Source organism: Camelina sativa, chromosome 5 (assembly GCF_000633955.1).
Source record: "Camelina sativa cultivar DH55 chromosome 5, Cs, whole genome shotgun sequence".
NCBI classification, from domain to species: Eukaryota; Viridiplantae; Streptophyta; class Magnoliopsida; order Brassicales; family Brassicaceae; genus Camelina; species Camelina sativa.
Window position 1 is genome coordinate 34,326,842 of NC_025689.1, and position 13,963 is coordinate 34,340,804.

General features: G+C 32.7%; 3 long non-coding RNA genes across 15 annotated transcripts; all 3 read right to left on the reverse strand.

Moving 5' to 3' along the window:
* On the reverse strand, positions 242-12,892 carry LOC104788560. Of its 8 annotated transcripts, none has more exons than XR_768375.2 (5): positions 12,840-12,891; positions 699-770; positions 536-584; positions 390-429; positions 242-276 (listed from the first exon to the last, which is right to left on the reverse strand). It is a non-coding gene; the product is annotated as an uncharacterized LOC104788560 (long non-coding RNA). The 8 variants fall into 8 exon arrangements; XR_002038381.1 differs by lacking the exon at positions 12,840-12,891 and adding an exon at positions 863-874; XR_768376.2 differs by lacking the exon at positions 12,840-12,891 and adding an exon at positions 858-874.
* On the reverse strand, positions 7,739-12,369 carry LOC104788559. 6 transcript variants are annotated; one of them, XR_768370.2, is made up of 22 exons: positions 12,260-12,366; positions 11,906-12,176; positions 11,669-11,727; positions 11,479-11,585; positions 11,273-11,341; positions 11,040-11,184; positions 10,903-10,937; positions 10,757-10,798; positions 10,528-10,636; positions 10,283-10,358; positions 10,149-10,173; positions 9,885-10,017; positions 9,679-9,743; positions 9,528-9,553; positions 9,356-9,410; positions 9,180-9,237; positions 8,957-9,020; positions 8,802-8,875; positions 8,625-8,691; positions 8,304-8,528; positions 8,149-8,179; positions 7,739-8,055 (listed from the first exon to the last, which is right to left on the reverse strand). It is a non-coding gene; the product is annotated as an uncharacterized LOC104788559 (long non-coding RNA). The 6 variants fall into 6 exon arrangements; XR_768369.2 differs by having other exon boundaries at positions 9,528-9,743; positions 12,260-12,367; XR_768367.2 differs by having other exon boundaries at positions 9,356-9,553.
* LOC109133028 lies at positions 13,022-13,726 on the reverse strand. The gene is made up of 4 exons (XR_002037898.1): positions 13,510-13,726; positions 13,338-13,393; positions 13,195-13,247; positions 13,022-13,111 (listed from the first exon to the last, which is right to left on the reverse strand). It is a non-coding gene; the product is annotated as an uncharacterized LOC109133028 (long non-coding RNA).

Sequence of the window (13,963 nt, forward strand, 5' to 3'; positions counted from 1 at the left end):
TATGGCAACGTACCGTACATTTGACTTTGATTCATTGAACTATATTTCATAATGTTAAGCATCAAAAACCTGAATTATTCATTTTTATGCTAAACCATAATGCGTAAAGCCAAAGCACGAAACGAAGACAAACCTGTTTAGGTAGCAGAAGAAGAGAGACTTGAGCTGGTTGTCAAAGAAATGCATGATGAGTGTGGAGCCAGAACCTTGAGCACCGTATCCAACTCCCTCATATATATGATCCAACAGCGTCGTAAGTAAACACACACCCTTTTCCTGCATTATAATCAAGAATTAATAATATCCCACAATGTTATGTTGTACCTCTTCCATAGTCACATGCATCAATCATAACGAAAAAAATAGAAAAGAGAAGAAGAGCACTTTACCTTTCAAAGATGTTATGTTGTACCTCTTCTATAGTTTGCTCTGCAAAAATAAAAAGAAGACAACAACTTAACAAAATGATAAGTAGGTACTACTGAAACCAAAATGATAGATCGTGAAACCAACAACAAAGACCAAAACGCATCACCTGTTAGCAAAACCGCCAAGAAACACCTCGGGTCTTCCTCTCCAGCCACCTAATTTAGTAAAGTGTAGATCAGACACCTCTCCTCCAACCACACCTGAGTATTATTGATACCAAAACGATAGAGTGAAGTGAAACAACTATAAAACCAAAAAAAAATGATCACATGTTAACAAAACCCGTGAGAAAGCTTGAAGACGTAGCCAGGAGAAGAGTATATAATTAGCTTCCAAAACACCTGCAAGACGAAGAAGAAGAAAGCACCGTAAGGAACCAATAAAAAAAAAAACAGAGAGTAAATAAAAGAAGTGTTAAGAGGAATAACTAAACCCTTGAAGACGTAACTAAATAAAAGAAATTATTTTTTTACAAATTATTATTATTTATTTATTTATTAGCTGTCCCAATAAGCAAATAACATCTGCCTTATTTGTTATGAGAACCGATTCTCAAGTCACTATGGGAAAAAACGTTTCCCCCTTTTTTTCTTCTTTCTCTTTCTTTTATTGTTTTTTTAATAAAAGTAATGGTAAGAGAATCTACCAGTGTAGATGGTCTGAAAAGAAAAAACAAAAAAACTCTAGATGAAATATACAGTTTGATTTGGTGGATTTGAAATTTTGTGGGAATAATTTGTTATGATGTTAAAACTTAAAAGAGAAGAAAAAGAAAACAAAAAAACACATACAACAAATTTCTCTTCTTCTGACAATATGGAAAATGCCCTGAACACCATCTTCGTATAATTTGATTATACTATTGTGGTTAGTGCCTTAGAGCATGTTTATCGGTCGGTGGGTTTGAGTAAGGGGAGTTCATAATTTTTTTATGAATTAATTGTGTACTGTTTGGAATATAAGAACTCATGATCTCTTAGATAAAATTTTCTCATTTATTGGTAGGTTCTTATTTTAGGTCTCTTATTTTTGAAAATATTGTTTTTTAAAATTTAAAAATTTTAAATAGAATAGAAGTGATATAAATGTGTAAACATTTAAGGTTTTCTAAAATTAGAAAATATTCTATTTTAATTAATTTTCAAACATACAAAACATAATAAAAACAATAATACATATTACAACAGAAGTGTAATTTATAAATAGAGAGAATGATTAATTTTAATACTGATTTGCTCCAAATTTTGCCCAAATATTCTCCACCAAATCATCTTGCAAGCGTTTAATTTGCTTTAGATAGTGGCAAAATCAAAAATATTTTGGATCTTGTTTTGGTAAATAAATAGGCGTTGACAAATAAACCAGCTTGTTTGAATCTGTGTAAAGAGGATCAACTGTGTTTGTTGAACAATAGGATTCACTAACGAATCTGCTTCTTTGAATCTTGTATGTAACCTAAAGCCATTGTATTGCATTTGGATCGCACTGAATGCAAATGTTTTCATTTGTAAGGCTTTTTATGTTTTTGGTTGAGGGCTAAATAGATTCAAGAGTCAGTCAAAATGCTTACATAAAGAGAGAGAGAGAGGAAGCAAATAAACCAGCTTCGTTAGAATCTGTGAGGACTGCTCTGTTGAAGGTCAATGACCCGAATGTAAGTCGCGGGTGTTGTAGTACAAGTTTCCTTGTTGATCAGGCGCCAAAACCTTGGCCTTGAAATCGTCCTGTCTTCTCTTGAAATCTTTGTGGATCCAATACGCAAGCATCAAGTAGTCTTTCTCGGCGCCATGAAACCAGAATCCCTCCTACACATAATAAAAATAGACAACCAGTCAGTGTGTCATGAAGAATCTCCAAAACAATATAACAAATCTGGTTGAAGTAACAAACAAACAGATTCTAACTATGCCAATACAGATTCTATACTTCTTGAAGTTTCTTACACGCAGCAGTATTTAACTTTGCAATGGAAGGAAAGGAGCATAAATATCGAAACAAGGTTAAATCTTATTTATCATCATTTTTAATGCAATTTTTTCTTTAAATTATTTTTAAATCGTTTTATTTTTTTGTTAGTTTTAAATTTTCAATCATGAATCGTGATGATGTTATATTCGACTTATGTATTTCGCTTACGCATGTTTATCAGGATGGATGGGTTTAAGTTGGCCATAAACGAGTATGGTACGAGAGATGAGGTCTAGCATCCATCAAGACTTCATAGCAAAAGTTGATACAAGATAACGTAAGCTTTTTTTCCCTTAACTTTTCTTTTACATCTATACTATCATTTTATGAGTTTCTACTCAATATTTATATGTGACATTTGGTGTTTCCTTTCTAATTATATATTACTTCATGGTACAATAGTTGTAAGCCTATTGCATGATACAACTACGCCGATAACCTCACAACCAATCAAGAAAATTTTAAAAGTAAATTACATAATTTTTTCTTATGTATATTACCAAATTCTACTAACTTTGATTCAAACGAGTGATTTTCATAAAACTGTCATTTTATGATTTTTTTTAATCGTGAAGCATTTTTAGTTTATTAGTGAGGAGTTTACGACTCACATGATTTTTTTATTTCAGTTTCACTCATTGATTATGTTTCGATTTTATATATAGAGGAATTGCATATTTAACATCCCTAATTAAGGTTGAAAAACAATAATTGGAGAAAAAATTTGCGAAAATGTGAACAGAACATAAAATTGGAAATATCTTTTTTTATTGATGCCTCAATATAAAACTAAAACGAATACACAAATAAGACAAAACCAATAATTGCATTTAAAAAAAGAACCAAAAAACAAATTTTAGAAACTTTGTGATACATAACATTTAGAAATTCTTAGAAGCCAAAGAAAAACCAACCTATATAATCCATTAGATATAAAATAATGTTTTCATAGTAAACTAAAAGCTTGGGATCCATGTGACTATAATAACTTTAGATTAGAAGTTGAGAAAACGAGATGGGATGGGTTAGTAATATTTTCAAAATTTTCCGTACAGCAATTTATTTTTAATAACGGTACAAGACGAGAATGGTAATTAAAAAAGTTAAAAAAATTATTTTACCCTAATTTCAGACAAAATACAAGACAAGAATTTTGGATAACGAGATGTATTTTAAAATATAGATATTTAAATTTATGTATTTTTCCGGTGGATTCCACAGATTTTCAGGTTATTTGCAAGGTTTTAAAAATAAAAAAAAAATCAAATAATATATATTATTATATAATATTTCAGATATATATATTATCTAATATATATAGTATTAAAATCTTATAATAATTTGTAATAGACATGAAATAGGCCAAATGCACATATCTAATTTTTGGGTTTTGAGGGACGGATTTTTACATATAAATAAATATTATAGAAAAATACTTAGGTTCACCCCTAGGGATGAACCTCTCCATTCACCCCATCTTCTCTCAGTCAATCAGAATCTTCCATTTAATATTTCATTTAAAAAATAAATCAAAATTAAATTAAAAAGCAAACAAAATTAAGGAAACAAATTCTGTATACTTATAATTAAGGAAAGTTAAATATTGGTTTGGTTTAGATTTTTAAAATTAAAATAAAATTATACTTCTGTATTTATAAAAATCTAAACATAAAATAAAATTGAAGTGAAACATTAGCTTCTAAGAAATATAAAAGATTTATTATTAATTTTCAGTTTCAAAAAAAATAATATCAAATTTAAAGTTTTGAACTAAAACGAAGATATTGTAAGGATTACACTTTTTTGAGAAAACTATGAAAAATAATTTGGAAAAAATAATCTTTCTAAAAAAAGAAAATAAATATAAATGGTCACAATATATATATAAAAATATATGTAAGCCGTTACAAAAAGTTACATATGATTTGTGTAGCTTAGAAGACATATTATCAACTGGAGATATAATTCTATAACATGATAAAAAATAAAATATAAAATAAGTTTGAGATTTTCATCAATTTTATCAAATGTTTTTAACCCAAAAATATTGGTAGAAACAACATATTTAAAGTACACTATGTTTTTTTGAGAAGACGAAGTTAAGATTGCATCACAAAATTTACATTCGAAAATAACATATAAGGTTTTAGAAAAATATGTAATTTGGATTAGTTAATGAATATTCATTTACGGGTTTAACCATTTCACCTTCTAAGCATTTCTGACTTGGTCGGAAATTCTATTATGACAGGTGATGTGCCTGGACAACCCCTTGTAGTGACATAGCACTAAAACTGTTTACAAATATATTTGCATTTAATGTAGTGACATAGCACTAAATCTGTTTACAAATATATTTGCATTTAATGTAGGATATCGATATGTTTAAACTCTATAATTAGGGCAATGGTCGACATTATAATCGACGTTAAAACTTAATAAAAAAATTGTTTTCATGGGATATGAATATGAAATGAACTCTTTTAAGGATAAAATGCCAGAAGATTGTTGACAATATTATTTACTCTTCCAGTGAGGTTCTTAAGTCATTTTTGTTATCACGTGATATATTGTTGATTTGCCATGAAAACATTATTGTGACACTAGACTATGTGTTATATAAATATTAGTAAAATAAGTATGACATTTATATAGATTTATTTTTTATTTTTCAAATGATTATATCTATATTCAATGATTCTTATTGATAAGAAAATTAAACTAAAATCCCGCACAAATAGATATAACCAAAAAACATTATCTTCAGTAATATATATGTTTTATAACACATAGTAAAATAAATTAAGTGTTTATATAGATTTATACTCAAAACTTTGAATGAATATTTGAGCTCAAAAATTTATATTGATATAAAATATTTTAAATTAAAATCTCGGGCGAGTACAACTTCTAATATATATATATATATACAATTTTACTTATACAAAGACGTCTGAATCTCGATATCTCCTCTCCTCCCATCAGTAACAATATGGCTATAACCAACGGCAATGAAAACTCCATCTTTCAGTTCCATTACTTGAACCGCAATTAACGAATCAGAGATCCCATTCATAGCTTGTAATTCCGTTCGACCAGAAAAACAAGTTTCAAGAACCCTGTCCAGAAACGTCACTCACCCCAAAATGGTTTTAGCTGAAGCGTTGACGAATGTGACACCTGAACCATCACAATCCACGTGAAACGACACCGTTCCATCATCTTGGTTCTCGATCTTGACGAGACGATCTTCAAAGCAACAGAGAGAAAGAGGATGGTAACCGAGAGATGATATTGCTTTCCGGGTCAGGTTGAGGAAAGAGAAGACCTCTTTGTGAGTATTTGGTTCGAAGAAAAAAGAGATCCGATTGTTGGATACAATACTCTCTCAGTACAGCATTCGTGGTTGTGTGTGTAGTAACATTTATTTATTACTGTTTCACTTGGGTTTTAATGTGCCACGTAAACGATATCTTATTGCCTGCTTTTGATGTTTTATATATTTATTTAAAATCTCTATAAATTAATAATATTGAGATCATGATATTTTATTATTTGTATTGATAGTATAATTTATTATTTATTTTGTCTCATTAATTAATATATAGAGAGATTTGTTTTAATTTTTCAAATTTTAACTTTTTTTGACTTGAGACAATTACTAGAAAATAGTGATTTGGATGTTATAAATTGTATAGTTTAATGACCTTAATTGTCTAAGTTCAAATTTATGTTTAATGACCTTGATTGTCTACAGTAACAATCCATGATATTATCAAAATGAAAATGATGCCTTGTAGATGTTATTTTATTAATTTTATTTATTGGTAGGTACAACAGTAAAACCTATAAATTAATAATCTTGAGATAAAAATATTTTAATAATTTTTAGTGAATTAATTTATTTATAAATTAATAATTATTAATTCATAGAAATATTTTTTAATTATTAAGTAAAAATATAATTAAGAAATATCATAGCATTATCCACCACAATCTACAACAACAAAGGCCAAGTAAAAATACTATAGGAAGTAACAAAACATAGAAAAGCCACCTCACAAATTCATGAGTCATGATGCATGATATATATATCCAAACAGAAATCTGCCTTTGCAACATCCAAATTCCTATGCATAAAGATAATGACTCAAGCAGGTGCATTTAAAGCATAGAAAAGATGCAGAATGCAAAATCAGAAAGGCAAAAGCAAATCCTGATGACATCTCCATGAAATATAGAGGTAGCCAAAACATAAAAAGAAAAAAACATAAGCAGAAAAGCCATCATCACTAGGCAGATGTGAAACTCCCCACTGTTACAGTCCAAAGCTCAGGGAACGAAACATAGAAGAAAAAAATGCAGATCATAAAAAAAAAACACGCAAGTCTTAAAACAATTCATATCATAAAACAAAAGTCAGAAAGAGAAAAGGGAAGAAAAACTGATTACATCTCCAAGGAAACGAGAAGAGACTACCAAGAAGGTAACAAAGAAGACTTGTAAATGAAAATATATCAAAATAGAACATTATGTTAAAGAAGGGAGAACTTTACATTAAAACAAGCCATCATTACAAGAATATGAGTAAGGATCAAACACTAGGACATTTTGGCGAACAGAAACATGAACATTTAGGCAAAAAGAGATCGAAACAAAACTTCTACTTCCATGATCCAAATTCCTAAACGAATATAATGACTATGTAGAAAGAGAAACCACAATTCCAAGCATAAGTGATTGAATTTAGACTACAGACTATAAAATAAAGAAAGAGACGAAACAAGATAAGGGGGAGGAACAATGATCACATCTCCACCTAGTTTACAAACCAAAAACAGGGAAAAGACGAAACAACCAAAGAGGTAACAGACAAACCTGATCAATTCAAATAAAAAGTAGCCACGGTGACAAGCATATAGGAATAAGATCAAACACTAGGAACATATGCAGCATGATAAATACAAAAACAAAGAAAAAGAGGAAAGAGACCAATTAGTAACAAAAGACATGGTCTTAGGTTGCCTAGCTAGATGCCAGCGTCACTAAGAATATCATCTAAAACGAACCTGAAACATCCAATAATAATTCCAAATGATGTTGAAGACTGCATAGTGGCACAATCAAAAACTCAGGAAGCCAAAATTCAAAATCTAGTTTATAAAAACAAATTAAAGAGATAGCTGACAGATCCCAAAGAGAAAGAGAACAAGAACCTGAACAGACCACCTAGTGCATCAGAAAAGCTCAGACTTGAGCATACCACCAAATAGACATAAAAAATGACAATGGATGCAAAAACTAGTTAAAAAGAACAAAATCGATTGGAATAGATGCAGCATGAGAGATACATAGATTATTAACAAAGAAAAAGTGGAAGAGACAAGTCCAACTAGCTTTGTGCATAAGAGGAGCTCAGACATAAGCGTACCATCTAAGAGACTTAAAAAAAAAAAAGACATTAATTGGCAGATTTAGCACACAAAGAAAACAACTTAAAAATATTCAGGTTTAGCAGACCTAAGACACTAGTTAGTAACCTGAGTTTCTGCAACAAAAGACAAGATTTTCGTTAGGAGGAAGAAAACTACCTGAAGATGTAGCGCATAGTAGACAAAAAGGATACATCAAAAGCATCACCGACCGATACTCCACAACCTGAAAAAACATAGCGAAGAGGTAAAAATCCCATCAACATAATAATAAGCCTTCAACGATTCAATTTGATAAACAAAACTCTAGAAGAATAACCTGAATTAGAGTGACAATGGTTGGTAGGATCCTCCACAAATGTGAGCCAACATAACAAAAAACGATAAGTAAGTAACATGTAATTAGAAGAAAAAAAACACCGAACCAAAGTGAAAATTCGTAAGGCAAATAGAGATGCGTTTATAGCAAGGAACCTGTGAGAAAGCTTGGAGAAGAATATGCAGTGACCTGATCATATCATAACTCGCTTCCAAAACACCTGCAAGACGAAGAGGAAAAGAATGTATAGAACAAAAAAACGAGAGTAAAAGAAGTGTTAAGAGGAAGAACAAAACCCTTGAAGACGTTAGAAAAGAGAAGAAGTGAATCGTGTCCTTGAGCCATCATCACTCTCATCGATAAAAGCATCATCCAAAAACCTGAAATAACAGAATGACAAGTGAATCAAATGAACAAATTCACAACAGAAAATAAGCAACTGAAGTAATTTAGAAACCAAACCCATGAAGAATTACATGAATTGGAGTGACAACGATCAGTCAAAGCCATCACCGATCAATCAAAGGATCCTCCTCCTTACATCTAAACCAATAAAACAAATTAGTAACATGTATATAGAAGAAAAAATCCACAGAACCAAAGTAAAAATTTAAAAGCAAACAGAGATGCGTTTAGACTTTAGAGCAAGGAACCTGTGAGAAGGCTTGGAGACGTAGGCCTAGAGAAAATTGCGCGATGATCTGATCATAATTTGCTTCCACAACATCTGCAATACGAACAAAGAAACGTAAGGAACAAAACAACAACAACAATAAAAAAGAAAGAAAGTAAAAAGGAAGAACAAAACCCTTGAAGACGGTTAGCAAAGAGACGAAGCCATCACTCTCATCGATAGAAGCATCATCCAAAACCTAAAAAAAAGAAAAAAAAACAGAAAGACCGTTTTCAATGAACATAAAAAGCTAGCTAAGTGTAAACGATGATAGGTTGAAATAATAATCAGAGATGCGACTTCGTGTTTAGAAGAATATCACAAGATAAAAAGCAACCCATGAATTTAGAAACCAAACCCTAGAAGAATAACATGAATCATCAGAGTGACAATCGGTCAAAAAGCCATCCGCGAATCTGAACCAACAAAACAAAAAAAACGACAAGTAATTAATATGTAATTAAAAAAAAAAAATATTACCGAACCAAAGCAAAAAATCCAGAATCAAATAGAGATGCGTTTAGATCAAGGAACCTGGAGCCTGGAAAGGAATAAGTGATGATCCGATAATAGTTCCCTTCCGCAACACCTGCAAGACGAAGAAGAAAGGAGCGTTAAGAAGTGCTGAAAGAGGAAGAACAAAACCCTTGTCAAGAGACAGTAATTAGCACAAAGAAGAAGCTAGCGTGTCCATCAAAACCCTCACTATCACAGACATTAATTAGGATCCTCCTCCACAAATGTGAGCCAACAAAACAAAAAACGATAAGTAAGTAACATGTAATTAGAAGAAAAAAAAACACCGAATCGAAGTGAAAATTCATAAGGCAAATAGAGATGCGTTAAAAGCAAGGAACCTGTGAGAAAGCATGGAGAAGAATATGCAGTGACCTGATCATATCATAATTCGCTTCCAAAACACCTGCAAGACGAAGACGAAAAGAATGTAAAGAACAAAAAACAGAGAGTAAAATAAGTGTTAAGAGGAAGAACAAAACCCCTTAAGACCTTAGCACATAGAAGAACCGTTTCCATCAAACCCATCAACGTTAGTCAAACTTACCTAAGTGATAACGATGCAGTTTTGTATCTTGCTTTCTTCTAGACAATAAGAGTTCAGCAGCACTCCTGCTTATTAGCTACACATCTGCAGGTTTTTTAACATCAGTCCCTGCTGGATAAACCGGCACACCAACCTGAAACAAAGAGAGCATCAGGGAATATTGAATATATCGAAACGAATATCATCACATGTTCACGCAGAGGTTCTCTTAAGACATCTCTAGGAATGCACACGATGCTTCAAAAGTAAAAAATAATTAAGTACCTGTTCAGCTAAAATGACAAGTTATCTGTAAAAAAGACGACCATAAGTTTAGTAACTTCATAAATAGAACAAAACAGAGAAATAATAACACAACAAGAAGAGATGGATAAAAATCACCAAGCCTCAAGTAATACCTCTCTGGAGATTTGAAAGGGTTATGGAGACCACATGGATGGGGGAACTGGGATAAGCTGTCCAGAAATATAATGGCTGCAACATAAAACAGAAGAAAAATAAAAGTTAGAATTGAGACGGATACAAACTGGCAGTGGGAAGAACGGTTTTGGTAGGCTAGTGCCTGAGTTCCTGTTTCACCCAACAGCAGTTCATAGGAGTTCTACAACTCAGGAAGTCTATTGTTGAAGTGAAAATAACAAACCAGAAGGACATGGCTGGCTAATTAATGCACGAAAAGAGCTTTTCCTCAAGTCCATGAGTTCAGTCTTGATGCCGTCAGCCTTAAGTATCATAATCTCAAGCTTGTCTCCCTATTAGAGCAAAAAAAATTCACAAAGCATTAGTCAAAGACAAACAATTACCGAAGATGAAGTAGTTGTGCAACATTGATATAAGAGATATAGAAATAATGAACCGAAACAACTACCTACCTCTAGATCTGCTTCGCTTGGAGGTGTCAGTTCACCATATATCTTCAAATGGTAGACGTGGATGATAAACAGAAGATAAGAGTCGGTTTCATGACTAAAACTGCAATAGATTTACGATACCATGAGTCTCAAAGATGAAAGATTACCTGAAGCGAAGCCTCCCTGCAGTTCTCCCTTGTCTCTGTCCAACATAATTAAAACCAAGAATAAGACAACCAAAAACGAGTTTATGAAATGCTATTTGTCTGTTTAATAGAATGGAATAAAGGAACAGAGAAAATACCTGGTGTCAAATCACTTCAATCATTGCTGCTTCTAGGATTTTGCTGGACTCAGTTTCCTTACGTTTCTGCTCTGGGAAACCGTTAATGTCAGAACTTTGCACTCATTAACTTCTTCTGTAGACCTAGAGAATCTTCTTGACGCATCTATAAAGACAAAGGAAGAAGAATTAGAGAGACGGCAAGTAACTTTAAGTGAAATAACTGATCAAAGAAGAAGAAGAAGAACACAAACCTCCTTGACACTCAAAGCAATGGCTTCTGTGATTCATACATACCTCTACAATGAATGTTGTCACCACAGCTGTAGGAAGTACATAATAAATAAGCTCATCTTAATTAGTAATATGACTAATACAGGTCCGGCTCTGAAACTAATTCATTTACAGGATGTTTCGAATATCTTCTTCTAGAAAAATATAGAATACATAAACAGCGTACCTGCAGCAGCTTCTTGTCCAGGTAGCCATTGGCATCAACAACTAGTAACACTTGTGTTGGATTCAGAAACTTCCTCACTGTCTTTTAGTTTGTCCATCATTATCTACCTGTCACAAATAGAGTCAAATTCATGAACAAAGGCTGCAATAGATTTATGAGACAACAATGACTTTGGAAGACGAAAGGTTACCTGAAGCATTCCTGAAGACGAAAGGTTACCTGCTGCATAAACTAAACCGGCACACCAACCTGAAACAAAGAGAGCATATCAGGGAATATTGAAATACACAGAAACGAATATTATCACAACATGTTCACACAGAGGTTCTCTGAAGACGTTGATTCCGCTACTTCTTTTAAGTAAATGCTACTAAGGGAAAAAATTCATGATTTGGTAAAAATTGATAAATGTGTATAATAGAGAAACCTGTAAAATTGATAATTGAAGCCTCGCTGAGAATGAATCCACCCCTCCCAAATCTAGAGTGATACTCAACTGTACACAACACCGTTGCCGGGAAAAAACGAATCCACCACACCCAAATCTCCGATGGGATGATGATCCCCTCCCCCCTAAAACTATCGCCGGAGAGAAGAAGCTCCAACATCATCATGGCGACATGTGATTACGAATCGTCTAAGGGCTCTTCTAACTCCGTACGATTACGAATCGTCTCCACTCCACTCTATCTCTCCTTCTTCGAAGAAAAAAAAAGAAAAAACCATTAAAAATATAATTTTCTAGATTATTATTATTAAAAAAAGAAAAGAAAAAAAATACCTTTTGGGCTTCGTAGGGTGGTGTTTATTGGGCTGGAATTGTTGATATTGGGCTTTCCTCTGTTTCGTGAACAGCTTCATCACAAAACAATCCCCTCTCTGAGCACCGTATCCGTATGTATCCAACAACTCCCTCATATATATGAAACAAACCTGAAACATCCAAGAACAAGTCCTCATACAGTGGCTGCACAATCCAGTCAAAAACAAAGAGATAGCTGAAAAATCCCAAAGAAGAGAAAGAGAACCTGAATACCCGTGAAAAGGCTTGAAGACATACCCAAGAGAAGCTAATTAATTATGCAATGATCCTATCATAATTAGCTTCCAAAAACACCTGCAAAACGAAGAAGAAAGTGTTAGAGGAAGAACAAAACGCTTGTAGACTTTAGCATAGAAAAGAGGCAAAGCGTGAATTCGAGTGACAACGTTCAGCCAAAGCCATCATTGAACAATTGTAGGATCCTTCTCCAGTCTCCACACACCTAAACCAACAAAACAAAAACCGACAAGTAAATAACATGTAATTAAGGAAGATTAACAGAGAGTAAAAGAAGACTACAGTGGAAGAACAGAAGAACCCTTGAAGACGTTAGCACAGAGAAGAAGCGAAGCGTGTCCTCAATTGTCTCTTTGAGACATCACCCTCATCGATAAAAGGATCAACCATAACCTGAAATAACAGAGAAACAAGTAAATCACATGTAATTAGGAAAAACAGAGAGTAAATAAAAGAAGAGTTAAGAGGAAGAACAAAAAAACCCTTGAAGACCCTTGAAGAATTTAGAAGAAGAGAAGCGTGTCCTTGTCTCCTTGAGACATCACCCTCATCGATAAAAGCATCAACCATAACCTGAAATAACAGAGCAACTAAGTAAATCACGTGAACAATTTCATTACGAAAAAAAGCAACTTGATGCAATTTAGAAAACAAACCCTAGAAGAAGCCATCACCGATCAATCGTAGGAGGACCCTCCTCCACAAAAACCTAAAGCAACAAAAAAAAAAACAACAACAAGTAAGTAATAATAACATGTAATTAGAAGAAAAAAACAGAGAGTAAAAGAAGAGACCAAACCCTAGAACGATCGGTGATGATCGGATCGGAATCGGATCGAGATAGATTGAATAAACCTGCAAGACGAACAAAAGAAAAAACAAATCAGAGTCTCGTTCGTGAAGAAGAAGAAGATAAGACATATATAACAGAGAGATATAATAATAATTGACGGAAACCCCAAACGGCAAACCCTAGAATGAAGATTCCACTAGTCGGAACGACAGGGTGTCGAGATCGAGTTGGAAACAAACATCAGAGGCCCGTCGGGTTTTATTAGAAGAATATCACACAAACACAACATCGATCAGAAACCCTATACTACTACTAACGAAAGAAAGAGAACAAAAAAAACATGGAAGATCTGATGATGAGATGTTAAAACTTAGAAGTGTAGTGGAGCGCATTAGCATTATCTATAGACAATGTATATGTCGGTCTATTTTTTGGACCGTTAGATGTTAATAACCCTAGGTGTTCCCTATTTTAACTTTCCAATTTTCCTTTTCCTAGTCTTTTATATTATTGGCTATTTCTTTTTTCTACTCTTTTATATTATTGGCTATTTCTTTTTTTTTTTTCTCACTATTCGAACCGTTAAACTCATATACATATTTCAATTTTTTTTTTTTTTTTTTTTTTTTTTT